Source organism: Carcharhinus amblyrhynchos, chromosome 23 (assembly GCF_965287045.1).
Source record: "Carcharhinus amblyrhynchos chromosome 23, sCarAmb.v2.hapA, whole genome shotgun sequence".
In the NCBI taxonomy this organism is placed as follows: domain Eukaryota; kingdom Metazoa; phylum Chordata; class Chondrichthyes; order Carcharhiniformes; family Carcharhinidae; genus Carcharhinus; species Carcharhinus amblyrhynchos.
In genome coordinates this window covers 45,691,373-45,713,486 of record NC_137346.1, presented here as the reverse complement: position 1 = coordinate 45,713,486, position 22,114 = coordinate 45,691,373, and the positions used below count along the sequence as shown (strand labels likewise).

Sequence of the window (22,114 nt, the reverse complement as noted above, 5' to 3'; positions counted from 1 at the left end):
CTATTCAGCCTCTCCTCATAAGCTAATGTGCGATGCCACACATTCTCCTTGTGTCTGTGTGAGTTTCAAAGAACAAAACAGCCCGGGAAACAGGCCCTTCGGCCCAACGAGCCCGCGCCGCCATTTTAACACCACCAGTAACCCCCCTCCACCCATGACCCTTGTCTATGCTTATGGCATTCCACATTGAGGGAAACTAATTTAGGGACAATTTGTTACACCAATCAGCCTAAGAGCACATCTTTGGGGTGTGGGAGGAAACTGGAGCACCCGGAGAAAACCCACGCAAGCACGGGGAGAATGCGCAAACTCCCACAGACACCGGCCCAAATCCATGTATCTGCACAGCAAACAGTGATAGTCACTGAGCTGTCGTCTTGCCCTCACTGAGCTGTCGTCTTTCCTCGTGTGACTGTGGGAGGAAACCGGAGCACCCGGAGGAAACCCACGCAGACACGAGGAGAATGTGCAAACTCCACACACAGACAGTGACCCCGAGCCGGGAATCGAACCCAGGACCCCGGAGCTGTGAAGCAGCAGTGCTAACCCACTGTGCTACCGTGCCGCCCATTCTCCTCGTCCAAAGATGTGCGGGTTAGGTTAATTGGCCGTGCTAAGAAATTGCCCCTTAGTGTCCAGGGATGTGTAGGTTAGAGGGATTAGTGGGTATAATATGTAGGGATAGGGGGGTAGGGCCTGGGTGGGATTGTGGTCGGTACAGGCTTGATGGGCTGAAGGGCCTCTTTCTGCACTGTAGGGTTCTATAATTCTATGATTCTCTCAGCTAAACCAAGCATTGGTGATCTGGGCTCCTGCTGAGAGTCTTTATTCCCTTCCCCTCCTTCCTGTTCTAGCAGTTCATGCTGTTTTGTGTGATCTTTATTCATTCTTCACATCATGTTGCATTCCATGAGGAATGCCGACTAGTGTAACCTTGTCTGGGAACAAACTGTTAGTGCAGAGTCACAAAGCCAGGCCAAACTCACTCAGCAAATGCCACACAATCCTCCTTAGCGATTTTAAAGTACTCTGGAAAGCGTATAATTACAGCAGCAGCCAGTACAGAGCAATTAGTAACTAATCTGAAAATAGTCAATGATCCCTTTACATCGCACTGATAGTGAGTCATTCTGGACACTGTACACAAGTCCAGCTGCGAGATGGTGCTAGCTGGGATGTTGAATTGCTAAGTAGCAGTGCTGGTATGGTGTACTGGCCTTCATTAATCGAGGGATTGAGTTTGGGAGTCGGGAGGTAATGCTGCAACTTTATAAGACCCTTGTCAGACCCCACTTGGAGTACTGTGCGCAGTTCTGGTCGCCTCACTACAGGAAGGATGTGGAAGCTATTGAGAGGCTGCAGAGGAGATTTACAAGGATGTTGCCTGGATTGGGAGGCATGCCTTATGAGGATAGGTTGAGGGAGCTGGGACTCTTCTCCGTGGAGAGACGAAGGTTGAGAGGCGACCTGATAGAGGTTTATAAGATGTTGAGAGGAATAGATAGGGTGGATTCTCGGAGGCTATTTCCCAGGGCTGAAATGGTCGCTACGAGAGGACACAGGTTTAAGGTGCTGGGGAGCAGGTGCAGAGAAGATGTCAGGGGTAAGTTTTTCACTCAGAGGGTGGTGAGTGAGTGGAATCGGCTGCCATCGGTGGTGATGGAGGCGAACTCGCTGGGGTCTTTTAAAAGGCTTCTGGATGAGTACATGGGATTTAATGGGATTGGGAGTTATAGATAGGCCTGGTAGGTAGGGATATGATCGGCGCAACTTGGAGTTGAGGGGGTTGAGCTATGAGGAGAGGCTGAATAAACTGGGCTTGTACTCGTTAGAGTTTAGAAGAATGAGGGGAGATCTCATTGAGACATGTAAGATGATTAATGGGATGGATAGGATAGAGGTGGAGAGACTCTTCCCGCTCAGAAAGGACAGTAGGACGAGGGGGCACAGCCTCAAGATAAAGGGGGGTGCAGTTTAGAATGGAGTTGAGGAGGAACTTCTTCACTCAAAGGGTGGTGAATCTCTGGAATTCTCTGCCCGTTGAAGTGGTGGAGGCTGCCTCGCTAAATATTTTTAAGACTCGGGTTGATGGGTTTTTGATAAGCGAGGGGATTAAGGGTTATGGGGAGAGGGCGGGAATGTGGAACTGAGACACAACAGATCAGCCATGATCTTATTGAATGGCGGGGCAGGCTCGAAGGGCTGGATGGCCTACTCCTGCTCCTATTTCTTATGTTCTTATGTAACTTGTGGGCCAAAGTTTGTGTTGTAGTGTTCTATGTTCTATGTTCAAATTCCAATCTATTCATGCCACACAATTCCAACAGATGTCCCTGCCCTTTGTACCAATGCCTCCATCAAAATAGTGTGTGGTGCACTAGTGTCAGCGCTCCATGAATATCCATTTTGGAGTCAAGAAATTAACACTGAAAAAGGAAGCAAATTTTGTCGTCTCTGTCAATTCTGATTGGACGTTTCCCCAGTGGTGTCATCACATGACCGTCCAAATTCAATCACCCCCATCTCCACACTCCGACCATTGGTCACCACCATCCATCACTGCCCTCGCAACCCACTCAGAAAGCAATGAATTTTGGGTGGAATAGAGAGGTACGGGGTTAGATGGATTGGCCACGCTCAAATGCTCCACAGTGTCAGGGAGATTAGCAGGGTAAAGAAGAACATAAGGAATAGGAGCAGGAGTAGGCCATCTAGCCCTTCGAGCCTGCCCCGCCATTCAATAAGATCATGGCTGATCTGATAGTGGATCAGTTCCACTTTCCCGCTTTCTCCCCTGTCTATCAGAAACCTATCTACCCGAAAATCTAAATATGTGGGGATAGGGTTTGAGTTGGTGCAGGCTCAATGGGCTGACTAGCTTCTTTCCACATTGGAGGCATTCTATCCTACGGAATAGATTGTCTCCTCAGCCCATTCCCCCGCCGTTAACTAATCTTTAACTTCTGGAGGAATGGTAGTCTGGATTTCTATTAATCCCAGCCCTTCTCAGGATGCCTTGGCCTCTCTGTCTTGAGAAACAGTGGCTGTGAGCCAATGAGTCACTGGGGTGATGTCTCCATGGCTTGGGTGGGATATAGGGGGTTCCGAATTGCCCCAAGCATCAGAAGCCCCCCATTTTTGCCTTGCTGGTAAGGTGCAAAGGAATGCCAAGCACGACATCGGGCACCAGTTTGGCTGTTGGCACATGTTACATCATGGGACACGTGCACACAACGGGAGATGCTGGAAAATTGCAACAGGTCTGACAGTATCTGTGAATATGCCACTATTTTTACCATGGCCAATCCACCAAACCTACACATCCTTGGAGTTTGGGTGGTAACGTGAACACTCCATTGGCAACCCACACAGATACTGGAGTTACCTCCCAATAATACCTACTCATAGAATCATCAGAGAACCCTACACTGCAGAAAGAACAACACAGCCCGGGAAACAGGCCCTTCGGCCCAACGAGCCCACGCCGCCATTTTAACATTGTGAGTCCCCTCTCCACCCGTGACCCTTGTCTACGCTTATGGCACTCCACATTGGAAACCAGATGGAGGGGAGACTAATTTAGGGACAATTTGTTACACCAATCAGCCTAAGAGCACATCTTTGGGGTGTGGGAGGAAACCGGAGCACCCGGAGGAAACCCACGCAGACACGGGGAGAATGCGCAAACTCCACACAGACACCGGCCCAAATCTATGTATCTGCACAGCAAACAGTGATAATCACTGAGCTGTCGTCTTGCCCAGTATCTTGTCCAGTTTAAGCACACACTAACGACATGAAGCACTAGGCCAATCTCGAACAACCAAGAGCAGCCCCAGTACGACCCATCACCTGTATGCCCCTCGTTGGACAACAAGGTGGACCCACTTAAAACCTGTGAATGAAAGAGAAAAAAAAAACCATTATTATCATACTATACCCATTTACATTACCAGGGACACCCCAATGCTAATGGCCCTTATTTAAAAGGTTCTCCTACATCCACCCATCTCCAACTCAGTCACGTGCCTGTCTAAGTTACGACATGAAGTACTCTCGAAACATCCAAGAGCAGCCCTCGCACGACCCATCGCGTGTATACCCCTCGTTGGGCATCAAGGCAGACCAACAAGCCTGCACCGACCACAACCCCACCCTGGCCCCCACCCCCACATATTATACCCACTAACCCACGCAATCCCTGGACACGAAGGGGCAATTTCTTCGCACGGCCAATCAACCTAACCCGCACATCTTTTGGACTGTGGGAGGAAACCCAGTAAAAAGTCTGACAACACCAGTCCAACCTATTTATTTGATAATATACTCACAAGCTTTCGAGGGACACCCTCTTCGTCAGGTGAATGGAGAGTTCTGGCCTCAGACAGAGCATATAAAGCACAGACAGTTTAGAGATTACTGATTAGAATGCGAATCTTTACACCTAACCTGCTGTTCAAGACCTGAAGTGGCCGACAAAGTGAGTGGAAGGAGCGCCGATCACAGGTTAAAGAGATGTGTATTGTCTCCAGACAGTACAGTAAGTGAGGTTTTGCAAACCTAGGCAAGTCACGGGGGTTACAGATACCTCACTTACTGTACCGTCTGGAGACAACACACATCTCTTTAAACTGTGATCAGTGCTCCTTCCACTCACATTGTCGGCCACTTCAGGTCTTGAACAGCAGGTTAGGTGTAAAGAGTTGCATTCTAATCAGTAATCTGTAAACTGTCTGTGCTTTATATGCTCTGTCTGAGGCCAGAACTCTCCATTCACCTGACGAAGAGGGTGTCCCTCGAAAGCTTGTGAGTATATTATCAAATAAATCGGTTGGACTAAAACCTGGTGTTGTCAGACTTTTTACTGTGTTTACGCCAGTCCAACGCCGGCATACCCACATCAGGAGGAAACCCACGCAGACACTGGGAGAATGTGCAAACTCCGCACACACAGACAGTGACCCGAGCCGGGCAATCGAACCCAGGAGCTGTGAAGTGCTAACCCACTGTGCCACCCCAATACTGTCACACACACTTTCACACACTTTCTGTTTAAAAAAATTTTTTTTTTTTTTGCAAATTGTTACTTCCCGAATTCCTTGGCTATGATATCATTAAGGAGACAGCTGTTTTCATGCTGTGTGTGTGTGTGTGTGTGTGTGTGTGAGAGAGAGAGATCCGCCTCCACAAACTGGCTGATGGTCACACACACACACACACACACATTACAGCAGTGCGCAAGACTTAACTGAAACTGATAGGGGGGCCACTGGACTCGAAATTGACAAGCTTCAGCTATCCTGGGGGGAACCAGCATCAACTAGCAGCGGGGAGCCAACACTGCAACATGCACTGGTGTGAGTAAAAACAGGAACAGCAGCGCTGTTTTAAAACCAAACCCTCCTTAGTGAAGAAATAAGCGGAATGGCTGTGATGTTTCACAGTGTGGGAGAGCTGGCTGCCTCCATCTCTCATGCATTTCATCATTTAGACAGAGAGATAGACGGGCGTGGGGGCTTGCGGGGAATTGAGGCGTGGGGGGGGGGGGGGTGATATTTTAATAATTTGTAGCGGATTGCTTCTATTTTCAATGTGAGTGGACTGAGGTTGTGTGTGTTGGGCTGGGATTTCTCTAGTTCACACTGGATTAACCCCCCCCCCCCCCCTCGAGGCACCTTGTTATTCCCCAGGGTGTAAATACCAGCCCAAGACAGAAACAAGTTAACACTGAGCTCATTGTTCTTTCTGAAACAAAGAGGAAATATCCCAACCATTTCTGTGGAATGAAGGAGGATTTGCAGGAATTGTTCACATGGGCCCAAACTCTTAATTCCAGATCTATATGTCATTGCTATCACCCTTCCTGCAGTGCTGTCGAAACACACAAGGTGGTGATTTTGATTATTATTGTCATACGTATTATTATACAGTGAAAAGTATAGTTCCTTGTGCACTCTGTGTGGTGGGCGAACCTGTTTTATAGAGGACTCTCCACTCAGAGTAGCGAAAAGTGACTTTGCCTATTTGACCCCCCCCCCTCCAACCCCCACCCCATCTCCCCACCCCCCCCAACCTCCATCCCCACAACCCCCCCCAACCTCCATCTCCCCAACCCCCCCCAACCTCCCTTCTCCCCACCCCCCCCCAACCTCCATCCCCACAACCCCCCCCACCCCTCCCCACACACCCCCCCCACCTCCATCCCCACAACCCCCCCCCAACCTCCATCCCCACCCCCCCAACCTCCATCCCCACAACCCTCCCAACCTCCATCCCCACAACCCCCCCCAACTTCCATCCCACAACCCCCCCCAACCTCCATCCCACAACCCCCCCCGACCTCCATCCCCACAACCCCCCCCAACCTCCATCCCCACAACCCCCCCCAACCTCCATCCCACAACCCCCCCCCAACCTCCATCCCCACAACCCCCCCAACCTCCATCCCCCACAAAACCCCCCCCCCAACCTCCATCCCCACAACCCCCCCCCCAACCTCCATCCCCACAACCCCCCCCCCCCAACCTCCATCCCCACAACCCCCCCAACCTCCATCCCCACAACCCCCCCCCCAACCTCCATCCCCACAACCCCCCCCCAACCTCCATCTCCCCAACCCCCCCCCAACCTCCATCCCCACAACCCCCCCCAACCTCCATCCCCACAACCCCCCCCAACCCCCATCCCCACAACCCCCCCCCAACCTCCATCCCCACAACCCCCCCCCCCAACCTCCATCCCACAACCCCCCCCCCCAACCTCCATCTCCCCAACCCCCCCCAACCTCCATCTCCCAACACCCCCCAACCTCCTCCCCACAACCCCCCCCCCAACCTCCATCTCCCCAACCCCCCCCCCCAACCTCCATCCCCACAACCCCCCCCCAACCTCCATCCCCACAACCCCCCCCCAACCTCCATCCCCACAACCCCCCCCCAACCTCCATCCCCACAACCCCCCCCCAACCTCCATCCCCACAACCCCCCCCCAACCTCCATCCCCCCAACCCCCCCCCAACCTCCATCCCCACAACCCCCCCCAACCTCCATCTCCCCAACCCCCCCCCCAACCTCCATCCCCACAACCCCCCCCCAACCTCCATCCCCACAACCCCCCCCAACCTCCTCCCCACACCCCCCCCAACCTCCATCCCCACAACCCCCCCCCGACCTCCATCTCCCCCAACACCCCCCCAACCTCCATCCCCACAACCCCCCCCCAACCCCATCTCCGCAACCCCCCCCAACCTCCATCCCACAACCCCCCCCCACCTCCATCCCCACAACCCCCCCCCGACCTCTAACCCCCCCCGACCTCCCAACCTGAGCTATTCAGAGGGATAGCACTAACCATGTTTACCAAAGATACATTCTAAATTTAGGGATAGGAGGTGGACTTGACGGATGTGTTATAATGAGGCAGCCACATAAACCCTGATGTAATTTTTGTCAGAGATGTACAGAGTGAGACAGTCAAAGCGATGGAGATAAAGAGAGGGTGAAAAATGAGACAGTTTCAGACTCACCTTCCATATATTTTTATCACTGCTCTGTCTTTGTTCGGTGGAAACATTTACAAAAAGGTTGCTCTGTAATTGTCCTTTTCACCCTCTCCCTGTCTCTATTTGACACCCCTTGTATGCTGCTTTTACCTGAACATTTGGAGTATGTTAGTACACGTTTAGCTACCGCTTATCAATTTTCATTCAAGCGAAACAAGTGCTAAAACTATTGATCCTGTACGCTTCTTACACACCTGCCTATCTGTGTACAATATGGGTATTCTGATTCTTTGTGAGTAGTATCTTACTCTGTTGTGCCTCGCACTCCGCCGTTCTGTATGTGTGCTAGTGGGCAGGTAAGGGTAATGTTATAACAGAGCTGGATTGTAAAGTGGGAGTGAAGTTCCTGTTATATAAGGAGCAGTATTCAGCTCAGATCTCCATATTCAGGAAGGATATCTTGGCATTGGACAGAGTGCAGCTCTGACTCATCAGAAAGTGAGGCTAAAAGGACAGGTTTGTGCAAACTAATCTACATATTCCCTTGATAGCAATTTGAAAGGTGATGTTCAAAGGATTTGATTGGGTAAAGAGGAAGTATTTTCTTTGATAGGGAAGTTGATAATAAGGAAGTGTATTCTTATCACTTGAGGCAGACTGTTCAGGGCTGATGTCAGGAAGCATTTCTTCCCTGGCACAGTGGTTAGCATAAGAAATAGGAGCAGGAGTCGGCCATCTAGCCCTTCGAGCCTGCCCCGCCATTCAATAAGATCATGGCTGATCTGAAGTGGCTCAGTTCTACATTCCCGCCCTCTCCCCATAACCCTTAATCCCCTCTCTTATCAAAAACCCATCAACCCGCGTCTTAAAAATATTTAGCGAGGCAGCCTCCACCACTTCAACGGGCAGAGAATTCCAGAGATTCACCACCCTTTGAGTGAAGAAGTTCCTCCTCAACTCCGTTCTAAACCGCCCCCCCTTTATCTTGAGGCTGTGCCCCCTAGTCCTACTGTCCTTTCTGAGCGGGAAGAGTCTCTCCACCTCTATCCTATCCGTCCCATTCATCATCTTATACGTCTCAATGAGATCTCCCTCATTCTTCTAAACTCTAACGAGTACAAACCTAGTTTATTCAGCCTCTCCTCATAGCTCAACCCCCTCAACTCCAGTATCAGCCTAGTAAACCTCCTCTGCACTCCCTCCAAGGCCAAAATATCCTTGCGTAAGTGCGGCGCCCAAAACTGCACACAGTACTCCAGCTGCGGCCTCACCAATGCCCTATACAGCTGCAGCAAGACCTCCCTACTTTTATATTCAATCCCCTCGCTATAAAGGCCAGCATCCCATTCGCCTTCCTGACCACCTGCTACACCTGCAGGCTGGGTTTTTGCGACTCATGCACAAGGACCCCGAGGTCCCTCTGCACCGTCGCCTGCTACAGTTTTTCGCCACGTAAGAAATAGTCTTGGAAATAGACTTGGGCAGCTTGTCGTTCACTATCCCTCAGAGGGGGCCTGAACCATAGTCTGGATGAGGGAGCCTTTTTAAAGGTAAGTTTAAAAGGGTCTTACCCATTGCCCCTTTCACCCATCCTTGATGGCCCACCATACTCTCCATCCACCCCTTACCCCATTGCCCTTCATTGACTCCATGACCACCCGATACCCGTCTATCCATAGCCAATGCCTCCGCAGACCTTCCATGCCCACTTAGAGTACCTCCATTCCCATTGACCCAATTGGTTTTGTACAGAACTATGTTCGTAATGAAGTGTGGAAAAGTTTTAATAAAAAACGTAACTTCCAAAGGTCTGCAGAGTCTCTGTGAAATTCCAGCACATTGACTCTATAAATGTTTCTCCGTTACTGATATGGGGCTCACTGGCTGTGGCGTTTATCCTCCCAGTTTTTGAAGAGGGTATTTGTCGCCTCCCAGTCCTTGGGCACCACTCCCTGTGTCTAACAGAGATTGCTGCCAGAGCTGGATTTATTTCCACTCTTCCTTCAGTAATCTAGGATATATCCACTTGGAAGCAAGGACTTTCTATTTTAAGGACTGTTGACTATTTAAGTATCTCCTATTTTTATTTCAATCCCATCCATATAATTTCTCCATCCTCTTATACATTGGCAACAATATAAACATCTTATATCTGAAACGTGATCCCTGCCTCAACAATTCAATTTCCTCTTTTGGCCAGTCTCACCACCCCTCTGAGTTCTCTTTATTTGTTTTAAAAAAGCTTTAATGTTTCTTTTTATGTTGATCTTTTCTAATCATTTCCTTAACCTTAGTCCTCCTGTGCACTTGAATCTGAGAACTGATTATTAACCGTATTACTGTTTCTGGGATCTCCCTGTGCTGTATCGTTTACCCACATCACAACAGTGACTACATTGTGAAGCTTCTGTTTCTTGATATGAAATGAATGACTTCAATATTGTAAACTACTATAAACTACTATACTTTGAAGATGTGACTAAATGCATTGATGAAGGAAGAGCAGTAGATGTGGTTTATATGGACTTCAGCAAGGCATTTGATAAGGTGCCCCATGCAAGGCTTATTGAGAAGGTGAGAGGGCATGGGATCCAAGGGGCTTTGGCCTTGTGGATCCAGAACTGGCTTGTCCACAGAAGGCAGAGAGTGGTTGTAGATGGGTATTTTTCTGCATGGAGGTCGGTCACCAGTGGACTGCCCCAGGGATCTGTTCTGGGATTTTTTGTGATTTTTATAAATGATCTCTTAGTGATTTTTATAAATGACCTGGATGAGGAAGTGGAGGGATAGATTGGTAAGTTTACTGATGACACGAAGGTTGGAGGTGTTGTGGATAGTCTGGAGGGATGTCAGAAATTGCAGCGAGACATTGATAGGATGCAAGACTGGGCGAAGAAGTGGCAGATGGAGTTTAACCCAGGTAAGTGTGAGGTGATTCATTTTGGCAGGTCAAATAGGATGGCAGAATGTAATATTAATGGTAGGACTCTTGGCAGTGTGGAAGATCAGAAGGATCTTGGGGTCTGGATTCATAGGAGCTCAAAGCAGCTGTGCAGGTAGAGGATGTGGTTATGGTGGTGTATGGTGTACTGGCCTCCATCAATCGAGGGATTGAGTTTAGGAGTCGGGAGATAATGTTGCAACTTTATAAGACCCTTGTCAGACCCCACTTGGAGTACTGTGCGCAGTTCTGGTCGCCTCACTATAGGAAGGATGTGGAAGCTATTGAGAGGGTGCAGAGGAGATTTACAAGGATGTTGCCTGGATTGGGAGGCATGCCTTATGAAGATAGGTTGTGGGAGCTCAGCCTTTTCTCCTTGGAGAGATGAAGGATGTGGGGTGACCTGATAGAGCTGTTGAGAGGTATAGATCGAGTGGATAGTCAGAAGCTATTTCCCAGGGCTGAAATGGTTGCCACAAGAGGACACAGGTTTAAGGTGCTGGGGAGTAGGTACAGAGGAGATGTCAGGGGTAAGTTTTTCACTGAGAGTCGTGGGTGCGTGGAAGGGGCTGGCAGCGATGGTGGTGGAGGCGGATTCGATAGGGTCTTTTAAGAGACTTTTAGATGAGTACATGGAACTTAGTAAGATAGAGGGTTATAGGTAAGCCTAGTAATCGCTAAGGTAGGGACATGTTCAGCACAACTTTGTGGGCCAAAGGGCCTGTATTGTGCTGTAGTTTTTCGATGTTTCTACTACATAAATAAGCAATTGATTGACAAACATAAATTAGAGAAACAATAGTTCAATTAAAAAGATCAATTTTTATGGTTTTAAATTTGAAGTCTCTGATTGAGACTGGAATAGTTACTCTGTGTGTGCGCTGACTGGTTAAAAAACAGAACTGAAGCTACTCACTAGTTTCTGGGAATGAGCAGATTTCAGAGAACATAGACCAGGTCAGAACCCCGAAGTCGAGCAGACCCGACCCAACCCAGTCAGAACCACAGGAGGGGAACTACAGAGGTGTATAAAATTACGATGGGTATAGATAGAGTGAATGCAAGCAGGCTTTTTCCACTCAGGCTAGGGGAGAAAAAAAAACAGAGGTTAAGGAGAAAAGTTTAAAGGGAATATTAGGGGGGATTCTTCACGCAGACAGTGGTGGGAGTGTGGAATGAGCTGCTGGATAAATAGGGGGTCACTTTTAACATTTAAGGAAAGCTTGGACGGGTTCATGGATGAGAGGGGTGTGGAGGGATATGGTTCAAGTGCAGGTCAGTGGGACTAGGCAAAAAATGGTTCAGCACAGACAAGAGGGGCCAAAAGGCCGACTTCTGAGCTGTAATTTTCTCTGGTTCTAGGGGAGCATTTACGGGCTGGATTTGATTTGATTTATACTCGTTAGAGTATAGAAGAATGAGGGGAGATCTCATTGAGACGTATAAGATGATGAATGGGATGGATAGGATAGAGGCGGAGAGACTCTTCCCGCTCAGAAAGGACAGTAGGACTAGGGGGCACAGCCTCAAGATAAAGGGGGGGCGGTTTAGAACAGAGTTGAGGAGGAACTTCTTCACTCAAAGGGTGGTGAATCTCTGGAATTTTCTGCCCGTTGAAGTGGTGGAGACTACCTCGCTAAATATATTTAAGTCACGGGTTGATAGGTTTTTGGTAGACAGGGGAATTAAGGGTTATGGGGAAAGGGCGGGAATGTGGAACTGAGCCACGACAGATCAGCCATGATCTTATTGAATGGCGGGGCAGGCTCGAAGGGCTAGATGGCCAACTCCTGCTCCTATTTCTTATGTTCTTATCGCCACACGTATTGGTAAACATTGTTATGTTTCTTGCTGTACAGACAAAACATACTGTTCATAGAGTACATAGGGGAGAAGGAAAGGAGAGGGTGCGGAATGTGGTATCACAATCGTAGCTAGGGTGTAGAGAAAGATCAGCTTAATATAAAGTAGATCCATTCAAAAGTCTGATGGCAGCAGGGAAGAAGCTGTTCCTGAATTGGTTGGTACGTGACCTCAAACTTTTGTATTGCTTTCCCGATAGGAGAGGTGGAAGGGAATATGAATTGGGTTTTTGATTATGTTGGCTGCTTTCCCGAGGCAGCAGGAAGTATAGACAGAGTCAGAGGATGAGAGGCTGGTTTGCGTGGTGAACTGGGCTAAGTTCGCAACCGTTTGTAGTTTCTTGTGATCTTGGTCAGAGCAGGAGCCCATACCATAAGAACATAAGAAATAGGAGCAGGAGTAGACCATCTAGCCCTTCGAGCCTGCCCCGCCATTCAATAAGATCATGGCTGATCTGTCGTGGCTCAGTTCCACTTTCCCGCCCTCTCCCCATAACCCTTAATCCCCTCTCTTATCAAAAACCCATCAACCCGCGTCTTAAAAATATTTAGCGAGGCAGCCTCCACCACTTCAACGGGCAGAGAATTCCAGAGATTCACCACCCTTTGAGTGAAGAAGTTCCTCCTCAACTCCGTTCTAAACCGCCCCCCCTTTATCTTGAGGCTGTGCCCCCTAGTCCTACTGTCCTTTCTGAGCGGGAAGAGTCTCTCCACCTCTATCCTATCCATCCCATTCATCATCTTATACGTCTCAATGAGATCTCCCCTCATTCTTCTAAACTCTAACGAGTACAAGCCTAGTTTATTCAGCCTCTCCTCATAGCTCAACGCCCTCAACTCCGGCATCAGCCTAGTAAACCTCCTCTGCACTCCCTCCAAGGCCAAAATATCCTTGCGTAAGTGCGGCGACCAAAACTGCACACAGTACTCCAGCTGCGGCCTCACCAATGTCCTATAAAAGTCTCACAACATCAGGTTAAAGTCCAGCAGGTTTATTTGGCAGCACTTAGGTTCCAGAGTTCCAAGCTCCTTCATCTGTGTTCACAAGCAGGCCATATACATTCACAAACTCAATTTACAAGATAATGGTTGGAATGTGAGTCTTCACAGATAATCAAGTCTTGAAGGTACAGAGTGGATAGAGGGTTAAGTACAGGTTAAAGTGATATGTATTTATATGTATATTATATATATATGTCCTATGAGGAGAGACTGAGGGATTTGAGGTTGTTTTCGTTAGAAAGAAGGCGGCTAAGAGGGGATCTTATTGAAACATGTAAGTTGATTAAAGGTTTAGATAGGGTGGACAGTGATAGCCTTTTTCCTCGGATGGAGAAAGCTAGCACGAGGGGGCATAGCTTTAAATTAAGGGGGGGTAGTTATAGGATGGATGTCAGGGGTAGGTTCTTTACCCAGAGGGTGGTGAGGGATTGGAATGCCCTGCCTGCTGCAGTTGTAGATGCGCCTAGTTTGGGGGCGTTTAAGAGATCCGTGGATAGGTTTATGGATGGAAAGGGATTGGTTTAGGTTAGAGGGTCATTGCTTTTTAACTGGTCGGCGCAACATCGTGGGCCGAAGGGCCTGTTCTGCGCTGTAATGTTCTATGTTCTATATGTATTGTCTCCGGACAGGACAGTTAGTGAGATGTTGCAAGTCTGTGTTAGAGGTTGACCTGAGTGGGTTCTTGATACAACCAGAAAGAATGTTTCCTGTATTGCATCTGTAAAAGTTAGCGAGAATTGTAGTGGATGTACCAAATTTCCTTAGCCCCCTGAGTTGGTGGGCTTTCTTGATGATAGCGTGAGTGTGGAGGGACCAGGGATGAGCAGAGAGATCTCGGGGTACACGTGCATAGCTCCCTGAAAGTTGGCACCCAGGTTGATAAGGTTGTTAAGAAGGCGTATGGTGTGTTAGCTTTTATTGGTAGAGGGATTGAGTTTCGGAGCCGTGAGGTCATGTTACAACTGTACAAAACTCTGGTGCGGCCACACTTGGAGTATTGCGTACAGTTCTGGTCACCGCGTTGTAAGAAAGATGTGGAGGCATTGGAAAGGGTGCAGAGGAGGTTTACCAGGATGTTGCCTGGTATGGAGGGAAGGTCTTATGAGGAGAGACTGAGGGACTTGAGGTTATTTTCTTTAGAGAGAAGAAGGTTACAAGGTGACCTAATTGAGGCATACAAGATGATCAGAGGGTTAGATAGGGTGGACAGTGAGAGCCTTTTTCCTCGGATGGTGATGGCTAACACGAGGGGACATAGCTTTAAATTAAGGGGTGGTAATCATAGGACGGATGTCAGAGGTAGGTTCTTTACTCAGAGGGTAGTAAGGGCGTGGAATGCCCTGCCTGCAGCAGTTGTGGACTCGCCAACTTTAAGGGCGTTCAAATGGTCAGTGGATAGGCATATGGATAACATTGGAATAGTTTAGGTTAGAAGGTCATTAGATTGGTTCCACTGGTCGGCACAACATTGAGGGCCGAAGGGCCTGTACTGCGCTGGAATGTTCTGGGATAGGTTGGTGATCTCAACATCTAGAAACTTGAAGTTCTCAACCATTTCTGCTTGAAACGGTGCAGAGGGACCTGGGGGTCCTTGCGCATGAGTCGCAAAAACCCAGCCTGCAGGTGCAGCAGGTGGTCAGGAAGGCGAATGGGATGCTGGCCTTCATAGCGAAGGGGATTGAATATAAAAGTAGGGAGGTCTTGCTGCAGCTATATAGGGCATTGGTGAGGCCGCAGCTGGAGTACTGTGTGCAGTTTTGGGCGTCGTACTTACGCAAGGATATTTTGGCCTTGGAGGGAGTGCAGAGGAGGTTTACTAGGCTGATGCCGGAGATGATTTTGAGATGAGGTTGTTTTCGCTGGAAAGAAGGCGGCTAAGAGGGGATCTTATTGAAACATATAAGATGATTAGAGGTTTAGATAGGGTGGATAGTGATAGCCTTTTTCCTCTGATTTCCTCTGATGGAAAAATCTAGCACGAGGGGGCATGGCTTTAAACTAAGGGGGGGTAGATATAGGACAGATGTCAGGGGTAGGTTCTTTACCCAGAGGGTGGTGAGGGATTGGAAGATTGGTTTAGGTTAGTGGGTCGTTGTTGTTTTTTTTTTAACTGGTCGGCGCAACATCGTGGGCCGAAGGGCCTGTTCTGCGCTGTAATGTTCTATGTTCTATGTTCTATGAGGAGGTTGAGCTATGAGGAGAGGCTGAATAAACTAGGCTTGTACTCGTTAGAGTTTAGAAGAATGAGGGGAGATCTCATTGAGACGTATAAGATGATGAATGGGATGGATAGGATAGAGGTGGAGAGACTCTTCCCGCTCAGAAAGGACAGTAGGACTAGGGGGCACAGCCTCAAGATAAAGGGGAGGCGGTTTAGAACGGAGTTGAGGAGGAACTTCTTCACTCAAAGGGTGGTGAATCTCTGGAATTCTCTGCCCGTTGAAGTGGTGGAGGCTGCCTCGCTAAATATTTTTAAGACGCGGGTTGATGGGTTTTTGATAAGAGAGGGGATTAAGGGTTATGGGGAGAGGGCGGGAATGTGGAACTGAGCCACGACAGATCAGCCATGATCTTATTGAATGGCGGGGCAGGCTCGAAGGGCTAGATGGCCTACTCCTGCTCCTATTTCTTATGTTCTTATGTCGTCCACTACGCTTCCTGAAGATGACTATCTCCTTTTGTTTTACTGACAATTGTGGGAGAGATTATTATCTTCGCACCAGGTTCTCTCTCTCTTTTCTGTACTCCGTCTTGAAAATTGAGTTGGAGGGGAATTATGGGCGGAGAAGGGACTGAGGACACAGCCTTGTGGGGCAGCGGTGTTGAGGGTGATCGCGGGGGAGGAATGGTGGATGGATTGGGAGTGATGTGACAATGAAAGGTGGATAATGAATGATGAAGAACGAACAACAAAGCAGTGTGGATCGATGATGATGATTCTGTCAGATTATTTGAAGGACGAGCAGGAAAAGACAAGAGGGTTTTATCTGAATATTCCATCCGCGACTTACTGATATTCAAATATAACTAAGGGAAGTCTTTGTTATATTTGAAACATGGCAATTTGGGTGAGATTCTTGAGCTCAGGGATCTAACCCAGAGTACAGTGGAGGGGGCCGGGGGAGTGATTGGGAGTTGTACCCGAGGATATGGGGGTCTGGGGGGCGAGTGGGAGCTGTACCCCAGGTACTAGGGCGGTGGGGGCGACTGGGAACTGTACCCCGGGGCATGGGGAGCTGGGAGTTGTACCCCAGGCTACAGTAGGGGAGCTAGTGAGTGGGAGCTTTACCTGGGGGAGGGGGGAATGGAAGTGAGTGGGTGTTACATCTCAGGGTACAGGGGGTGAGTGCGAACTGTACCCCAGGGTATGGGGAGCTGGCGATGAGTGGGAGTTGTACCCCAGGCTACAGTGGGGGAGCGAGTGACTGGGAGCTTTATGGGGGGGGGGGTAGAGGGGGTGAGTGGGAGCTGTACCCCAGGGTACAGGGGTGTCGGGGCTGGGTGATTGGGAGCTTTACAGGGTGGGTGAGCTATATCTCAGGGTACAGGGGAGGGAGGGCTGTGACTGGAACAATAATTATGAATTATCCCTACAATGATGGTGACTTAAGTGTATCAGAATACCGAGATGCAACTGTTTAGCTTATTGTTCCAAGAAGGTGATGGCACATCTTGGAATCATAGATTTGGTGTAAGCAAAGAATGAGGCCATTTGGCCTATTAAACCTGTGCTGGCTCTCAGCAAGTACAATTTAGTGGTTCCCACTCCCTTGTCCTTATCCCATACCCACGTGCCTCTGGCATTTGGGTTGAGCTGTTGTTAGCTTTATTACAATTGAGTGGCCTACCAGACCACTCTGGAGTGGGCTGTGCTCAGTGTCACTGATCCCCTTTTCTGTTACATGGTCTAGAATGAAATCCCAATTTCCAAACTGCCAGGGAAAGGTTAGATCCGCGTTTTTGTCAAATTCCTTTCCGAATGTGGGTGACGCTGGCATATCTTAATTGCCCTTGTGACGTGGTAATGAGCTGCCTTCTTGAACCGCTGCAGTCCATGTGGTGTAGGCACACCCACAGTGCTGTTAGGGATGGAGTTCCGGGATTTTGCCCCAGTGTACATTGGTTGAAAAGCCTGGCACTGTGGTCTTCCCCATTTCATCGTAAGCTTCCAATACTAGTTTAAGTCCAAGTTGCATCCATGTTTATCAGAAATAGGAGCAGGAGTTGGCCATCTAGCCCCTCGAGCCTGCCCCGCCATTCAATAAGATCATGGCTGATCTGAAGTGGATCAGTTCCACTTTCCCGCTTTCTCCCCTGTCTATCAGAAACCTATCAACCCGCGTCTTAAAAATATTTAGCGAGGCAGCCTCCACCACTTCAACGGGCAGAGAATTCCAGAGATTCACCACACTTTGAGTGAAGAAGTTCCTCCTCAACTCCGTTCTAAACCGCCCCCTCTTTATCTTGAGGCTGTGCCCCCTAGTCCTACTGTCCTTTCTGAGCAGGAAGAGTCTCTCCACCTCTATCCTATCCATCCCATTCATCATCTTATACGTCTCAATGAGATCTCCCCTCATTCTTCTAAACTCTAACGAGTACAAGCCTAGTTTATTCAGCCTCTCCTCATAGCTCAACCCCCTCAACTCCGGCATCAGCCTAGTAAACCTCCTCTGCACTCCCTCCAAGGCCAAAATATCCTTGCGTAAGTGCGGCGACCAAAACTGCACACAGTACTCCAGCTGCGGCCTCACCAATGCCCTATACAGCCGCAGCAAGACCTCCCTACTTTTATATTCTATCCCCCTCGCTATGAAGGCCAGCATCCCATTCGCCTTCCTGACCACCTGCTGCACCTGCAAGCTGGGTTTTTGCGACTCATGCACAAGGACCCTGAGCTCCCTCTGCACCGTGCATCTTGAATGTTGTTGGAGCTACAGCCATCCAGGCAAGTCCATTACACTCCTGACTTGTGTCTTGTAGATGGTGGACAAGTTCTGGGGAGTCGGGAGGTGAGTTACTCACTGCAGGATTCCTAGCCTCTGACCTGCTCTCGTAGCCGCAGTATTTATATAGCTAGTCCAGTTCAGTTTCTGGTCAATGGTAACCGCAAGGATCCCTAAGTGGGGATTCAGTGATGGAATGTCAAGGGACGACGGTTAGATCCTCCCTTGTTGGACTTGCTCATTGCCTGCCATTTGTGTGGCAGAGTGGTTAGCACTGCTGTCTCTCAGCGCCAAGGACCCAAGGTCAACTCAGCCGAGGGTGACTGTGTCGTAGACACGTAGAACCCTACGGTGCAGAAAGAGGCCCTTCGGCCCATCGAGTCTGCACCAAACACAATCCCACCCAGGCCCTACCCCCATATCCCTACATATTATACCCACTAATCCCTCTAACCTACACATCCCTGGACACTAAGGGGCAATTTCTTAGCATAGCCAATAGAACATAGAACATTACAGCGCAGAACAGGCCCTTCGGCCCACGATGTTGCGCCGACCAGTCAAAAAGCAATGCCCCTCTAACCTAAACCAATCCCTTTCCATCCATAAACCTATCCACGGATCTCTTAAATGCCCCCAAACTAGGCGCATTTACAACCTAACCCCACATCTTTGGACTGTGGGAGGACACTGGAGTACCCGGAGGAAACCCATGCAGACACGAGGAGAATGTGCAAACTCTACACAGACAGTGACCCGAGCCGGGAATCGAACCCAGGACCCTGGAGCTGTGAAGCAGCAGTGCTAACCCACTGTGCTACCGTGCCTCCTGTGTAGAATTTCCAAATTCTTCCTGCATCTGCATGGGTTTCCTCCGGGTTTATTTTCCCCACAGCCCAAAGATGAGTAGGTTGGGTGCATTGGCCATGCTAAATTGCCCCTTAGTGTTTGAAGATGTGTAGATTAGATGGTAAATGTGTGGGGTTACACAGGATAAGAAACTCCATCATAGAGTCTGTACAGACCCAATGGACTAAATGGCCTCCTTTGGCATTGTAGGGATTCCTTTGAATTTCGCTTGTCAAAGCCCAAGCCTGGATAATCTCCATCAATGAATAAGTGGGGATGTTTGCCGATTAGGACTTGAACTGTTTCAGTATCGGAGGAATTGTGAATAAGGACATAAGAACATAAGAAATAGGAGCAGGAGTCGGCCATCTAGCCCTTCGAGCCTGCCCCGCCATTCAATAAGATCATGGCTGATCTGTCGTGGCTCAGTTCCACATTCCCGCCCTCTCCCCATAACCCTTAATCCCCTCTCTTATCAAAAACCCATCAACCCGCGTCTTAAAAATATTTAGCGAGGCAGCCTCCACCACTTCAACGGGCAGAGAATTCCAGAGATTCACCACCCTTTGAGTGAAGAAGTTCCTCCTCAACTCCGTTCTAAACCGCCCCCCTTATCTTGAGGCTGTGCCCTCTAGTCCTACTGTCCTTTCTAAGCGGGAAGAATCTCTCTACCTCTACCCTATCCATCCCTTTCATTATCTGATACGTCTCTATAAGATCCCCCCTCATCCTTCTAAACTCCAACGAGTACAGACCCAGTCTATTCAATCTCTCCTTAGAAGCTAACTAAGGTTATTTGAAAAAGCTGTCCAATTAGCCCCACTCTCCTGCTCTAGCCCTGCAAATTTTCCTTTTCGTTATTAATCTAGATCTTTCTGAAAGTTTCTGTTGAACCTGCTCCCATTGCCCTTCCAGACAGCATATCCTAGATCATAACACTTGCTCCATAAGGAATACTCTTCTTATAGAACATTCCAGCGCAGTACAGGCCCTTCGGCCCTCGATGTTGCGCCGACCAGTGGAACCAGTCTAATGACCCTTTTCCCTGGGACTCTTTTCCCTGGAGAGACGAAGGTTGAGAGGCGACCTGATAGAAGTTTACAAAATGTTGAGAGGAATAGATAGGGTGGACTCTCAGAGGCTATTTCCCCGGTTTGAAATGGTCGCTACGAGAGGACACAGATTTAAGGTGCGGGGAGGGAGGTTCAGAAGTGATGTTAGGGGTAAGTTTTTCACTCAGAGGGTGGTGAGTGAATGGAATCGGCTACCGTCAGTGGTGGTGGAGGCGAACTCACTGGGGTCTTTTAAAAGACTTCTGGATGAGTATATGGGGTTTAATGAGATTGAGGGTTATAGATAGGTCTGTAGGTTGGTAGGTGATGTGGTCGGCGCAACTTGTGGGCCGAAGGGCCTGTTTGTGCTGTAGTGTTCTATGTTCTATGTTCTATGTTCTATGACCCTCTAACCTAAACTATTCCAATGTTATCCATATGCCTATCCACTGACCATTTGAACACCCTTAAAGTTGGCGAGTCCACAACTGCTGCAGGCAGGGCATTCCACGCCCTTACTACCCTCTGAGTAAAGAACCTACCTCTGACACCCGTCCTATAATTACCACCCCTTAATTTAAAGCTATGTCCCCTCGTGTTAGCCATCACCAACCGAGGCTCTCACTGTCCACCCTATCTAACCCTCTGATCGTCTTCTATGTCTCAATTAGGTCACCTCTTAACCTTCTTCTCTCTAATGAAAATAACCTCAAGTCCCTCAGCCTTTCCTCATAAGACCTTCCCACCATACATATTTTTAAGACGCGGGTTGATGGGTTTTTGATAAGCGAGGGGATTAAGGGTTATGGGGAGAGGGCGGGAATGTGGAACTGATCCGCTTCAGATCAGCCATGATCTCATTGAATGGCGGGGCAGGCTCGAAGGGCTAGATGGCCTACTCCTGCTCCTATTTCTTATGTTCTTATGTTCTTATATACATGTTTAGAGAATCATCAAATTCCTACAGTGCAGAAGGAGATCATCAAGGCCATCAAGTCTGCATTGGCTATTACCCAACCTTGCAGTTACCCAGTTGGAACAGTTAAGCTTAGCCAATTAACCTAACCTGCGTATCATTGGACTCCTTGCACATCTTGGCTCTCCCTTTTTTTTTGCCAATGATCTTAAATCTTATCAGTGGGATTTTCAGGCTGTCTTCACTCCCAGTCCCGCTGATGGTGACCCCTCCCTGGAGGCAGAGGGTGCGGACAACAGGAAACATTGGCGGGAATGGAAAATCCTACTGCTGGCCAATGATAAGTGGGCTGCGTTCGCTGCCACGAAACACACCATGGAGAGTGGCGGGGAGGGGGGGGACCTGATGTATTGTGGGTTGGGGGGGAGGGGAAATGTGTTGTGTTTGGGGTTGGGGAGGGAAGAAACCGATGTGTTGTCACTGACCAGAGTTAATAAGGGGAAACTTTCCACCATCAAAACTTTTCCTGGTTTTGAATGCCTCTATTAAAGCTCCCTACACTGCGATCTCAGCTTCTCCAGTCTCTCCGTCTATCTAAAACCCTCCGCTGCCAGGCCATACCATAGAACATAGAACATTACAGCGCAGAACAGGCCCTTCGGCCCACGATGTTGCGCCGACCAGTTACAAAAACAATGACCCACTAGCCTATACCAATCCCTTTTCGTCCATAAACCTATCCAGAGATCTCTTAAACGCCCCCAAACTAGGCGCATTTACAACTGCAGCAGGCAGGGCATTCCAATCCCTCACCACCCTCTGGGTAAAGAACCTACCCCTGACATCCGTCCTATAACTACCCCCCCTTAATTTAAAGCCATGCCCCCTCGTGCTAGCTTTCTCCATCCGAGGAAAAAGGCTATCACTATCCGCCCTATCTAAACCTCTAATCATCTTATATGTTTCAATAAGATCCCCTCTTAGCCGCCTTCTTTCCAGCGAAAACAACCCTAAATCCCTCAGTCTCTCCTCATAGGACCTCCCCTCC

The 22,114-nt window shown here is 48.9% G+C and overlaps 1 protein-coding gene across 2 annotated transcripts in view; it reads left to right on the top strand.

Annotated features, from left to right (window-relative positions):
* Nucleotides 1-5,274: 5,274 nt before the first annotated feature.
* sh2b2 (SH2B adaptor protein 2) overlaps nt 5,275-22,114 on the top strand; it is a 159,919-nt gene continuing 143,079 nt past the window's right edge. For both annotated transcript variants that reach the window (XM_080210767.1, XM_080210768.1), the window contains exon 1: nt 5,275-5,357. The gene's annotated coding sequence lies outside the window, so the exon portion shown is untranslated. The remainder of the gene's footprint in view (nt 5,358-22,114) is intronic.